Source organism: Canis aureus, chromosome 11 (genome assembly GCF_053574225.1).
Source record: "Canis aureus isolate CA01 chromosome 11, VMU_Caureus_v.1.0, whole genome shotgun sequence".
Taxonomy (NCBI): domain Eukaryota; kingdom Metazoa; phylum Chordata; class Mammalia; order Carnivora; family Canidae; genus Canis; species Canis aureus.
Window position 1 is genome coordinate 58992790 of NC_135621.1, and position 4494 is coordinate 58997283.

Sequence of the window (4494 nt, forward strand, 5' to 3'; positions counted from 1 at the left end):
CAACTAGGCCGGGAGGCACCCTACATCTTGCATCCCTCTGGGACAGGAGGTTCCAGGAGTGTGCGTGAGACAGGAAGCGAAGACTAAATCAAAAATCTGCCATCCCTTTCTGTTCCCATTTCCTTTTGGGAAAACCCTCCAAATCCCAAAGTCACCAAATGTTGGAGTGAGGAGAGGCAGGGAGCAGGAAATGGCTCAGGCCAATGGCCCCTCCTCGGGTCGGAGAGCTAACAGAGGACAGAGGCCTAATCAGAGTCCCCAGAGCCAGGGGCTGAGCTGCCTGGGGTTCCTGGCCAGCCACCTGCCCGAGCACTGCTGCCCTGGGAATTCCTGCACCAGGCTTGGGCCGAGGGCACCAGGGGCGTGAGTGGTCACTCGGAAGGATGGGCAGGCAATGGAGAAACTCCCAAGAGGAAGAAATCAGCTGATACTTAGTTTGCCACCCATGGAGGCTGGCTGTCATGAGGCTCAAATTGGAAGCAGGTGAACCTGCCCGAAGAGGAGTGAAGGAGGGAAGTGAGGGAGAGGGCGGGAGGGAGGAAAATACATTTCAGAACAAACAGAATCTATGACTGCACTTAGTCCGCGCTCTAGGGTAGCAAGCGTTGGCCGGGAATGGGGTAAGGGCTGTACATCCCTGCAAAAGGGAAAACGCTCCTTGCGTAGATAAAGGTTGAGGCAAGTCTCAGGTGTGAGTAGAAGACAGGGAAAGCTGCCCGTGGTGAATGCAGGGATATGGGCCCAGATTCGCTTTCCTGAATGATTTATTTCCCACCCCCCTGCGTGTGGAAGGCTGCTGGAAGACGACTCCAGGCTGTCAGCCGTCTTTGGGAGTGCCTGGGCCAAAGGGAGCTAGCCCGCCCAAGGTCATGCCCTCCTCCAGTGGCAGCCCCAGCCAGTGACCCTTCCATGTGAGAGACCTGGCCCTCTAGCCCCACCTGGAGATGGCTTCCCAGCTTCAGAGCTTTCCCGGTCAGCTGACTTCTTTGTTGGGCTTGCTTCAGGGCTTAACTCCACCCCCGGCCCATCCTACTTTCTCCCCTCCCTTCACAGTGTGGGTAGCAAGAGCACAGTCCCCAGGGAACAGCCTGCACAGGGATCCCCAGCTCAGTCAGCCTTGGCATTGGGGGTGGGGGGCGGTACCCAGAGGGCAACACAGCTCATGAAGTAAATATACAGAGCTCCACGGAAGGCAGAGGGAAAACCTCCATCCGTTGAATCTGGTCAAGTAACCCGTCCCTATAGAAGAGCGTGGCCCACATCCTAATTTAGAGAGCAAAGTCAAGGCTCTGTCTAGGTTACCTCACTGCCAACTACAACATGGGTTCAGGTGCCAGAGCAGTGAGACTGAAGAGGCCATTCCTTTCCTGGTAGGGCCACACCCTGAGCCAGTCAGCCAGAAACAAGTCCAGGCAATTCTTAAAGCCCTTTAAAGAAGACTCCCAAACCACCCCGGATGCTGGCACCCCTTGTAAAGCGGATAGCCCTTAACTATCAGAAGTATTCTGAAATACATTTAAATTCTTCACACTCTGTATCCATTTCTTTTTGTGACCTTAGGCAGAGGTAGAAAACATTTAGAAGCTTCTCCGCTTAGTGACCCTTTATGATTCCTCACCAGTCTTTTCATCAAGGTAAATGATTCCATTTCCATTAGTTTATCCACAAAAGGTCCTGCTTTCAGTCTTATTATCACCTCTGTGGCTTTCTGTGAAGGCCACAAAACACTCTCTTTCAGATCTTGGTTTGAATGTTGGTCATTTTAAGGGCCATGCCAATTTCTCACCTGTTAGGGTCAACTTGATCATCCTGTGTGAACTATGGCACCCCAGTACACAAGGCACCTTGCTTGCGAGCCAGCAAGGGCACTTCTCCTCGGTTACCACTCACCAACGCGGGCATTCCCACAGCCTGGCGGTCCTAACAGGGCTCCTCGCTGAAGAAGTAGGAAGGCATCAAGAAGTGGGAAGAAGGTTAAACCTGAGACCACACGGTTCCTGGGAACAGAGAAGCCACTGTGTCCCAGAGAACCGCAGGGAAGAGGGACTCTGCAGTGCTTGGCCAGGGGCAGGCCGTTCATGTTTGGGAGAAATGAGCTTCTGCCTATGTGAGACCTCTCAACACATTAGTTACTTCTTTCTTACTGAGAATCCTTGAGATAATTTAGATTGCTGAGTTGTGAATTGAAAGTGAGACAAGCCCTTTTTTATTTGTTTCCCTGTGCTTACCTCAGGATGCTTTCCGGATCTGCATGGTGAATAACAATTTACAAAGGACTACATTTACTTATTTTGCTATATTTTTTATCCTCTTTGCAGGAAAACCACCCAGTAATTATTATGTTTTAACCGTGGATTGATAGGGTTTCTATGCTCATTAGGAAAACCCACAGCAATGATTTTCAACCGTTTGTCAAGGCCTGCAGACATTTCTGCTAGTCATGACGGGTTTTAGGGGGAGCGGGGAACGCCACTGACATCTAGTGGATACAGGCCAGAATGCCGCCAACCATCCTAGAGCACACAGGACCGCCTCCCACAACAAAGAATTATTTGGTCCAAAATGTTAGTACTGAGATTGAGAAACCCTGGCTTACAAATAATTCCAAATAAGACCTCCAAAATGTATTCACTTATTCAGAAAGCTTCAGGCATTGCTCTTTCCCCTCTTCTGGCCTTGGGGAAGTTACAAGCTGTTGACCAACAAGCTCACAGCTTTTCCTTTTTTTTTTTTTTTTTTTTTTTTGTGTGTGTGTGTGTGTGTGTGTGTGATGGAGTCAGAGCTGTGGAACAAAGACAAGTAAAACCCCAACTGCAAAGTGAAAACAAGCTTGATCCTGGCCCATGGACTCCCTTCAAAAGGTATACGTTATGTGGGTATCTGTGAACAGGCAGGCCAACTCAGAAAATAACAAGGAATTCTCACTAAAAACCATAAGATACCTAGGAATAAACCTAGCCAAAAAGGTAAAAGATCTGTATTCTGAAAACTGTAAAACACTGATGAAAGAAATTGAAAATGACACAAAGAAATGGAAAAATATTCTATGCTTATGGATTGAAAGAAAAATGTTGTTTAAAAGTCTATATTACCCAAAGCAATCTACACATTTAATGCAATCCCTATCAAAATACCACCAACATTCTTCACAGAGCTGGAACAAACAATCCTAAAATTTATATGGAACCTCAAAAAATCCCAAATAGCCAAAGCAACCCTGAAAAAAGAAAGGGAACATTGGAGGCATTACAATTCAGGCCTTCAGAATTATGATCAAAACAGTATGGTCCTGGCACAAAAATAGACACATAGATCAGTAGAATAGGATAGAAAACCCAAAAATGAACCCCCAACTATATAGTCAACTAATCTTCAACAAAGCAGGAAAGAATGTCCAACAAAAAAAACGACAGTCTCTTCGACAAATGGTGTTGGGAAAACTGGACAGCAACACACAGAACAATGAAACTGGACCACTTTCTTACAACATACACACAAATAAATTCAAAATGGATGAAAGATCTAAACACAAGACAGGAAGGAATCCATCAAAATCCTAGAGGAGAACATAGGCAGCAACATCGGCCATAGCAACTTCTTACTAAATATGTCTCCTGAGGCAAGAGAAACAAAAGCAAAAATCAACTATTGGGACTTCATCAAAATAAAAAGCTTTGCACAACAAAGGAAACAATCAACAAAACTATAAGGCAATCTACAGAATGGGAGAAGATTTTTGCAAATGACATATCTGATAAGGGGTTAGTATCCAAGATCTACAAAGAACTTCTCAAACTCAACACCCCCAAAACAATAATTCAGTTAAATGAGAAGACATGAATTGAATCTTTTCCAAAGAAGACATCCAGATGGCCAACAGACACATTAAAAGATACTCAAAATTACTTATCATCAGAGAAATATCAATCAAAACTGTGAGTTAATCACCTCACACCTGTCAGAATGGCTAAAACCAAAAGCACAAGAAACAACATGTGCTGGCAAGAATATGGAAAAAAGGGGAACCTTCCTTGCACCGCTGGTGGGAAGAAGAACTGGTTCAGCCACTGTGAAAGACAGTATCAAGGCTCCTCAAAAAGTTAAGAATAGAACTACTCTAAAATCCAGCAACTGCACTACTAGGTATTTACCCAAAAGATACAAAAATACTAATTCAAAGGGATTCATGCACTCCCACCTGATGTTAATAGTAGCATTATCAACAATAGCCACATTATGGAAAAAGTCCAAATATCCATCTACTGATGAACGGATAAAGAAGATGCATTGTATACATACAATGGAATATTACTCAGCCATAAAAAAGAATGAAATCTTGACATTTGCGGTGACGTGAATGGAGCTAGAGAATATAATGCTACGCAAAATAAGTCAGAGCAAGACAAATACCATATGATTTCACTCATATGGAATTTGAGAAACAAATCAACATGGGGGAGAAAAAGAGGTAAACGAGGAAACAGACTCTTTACT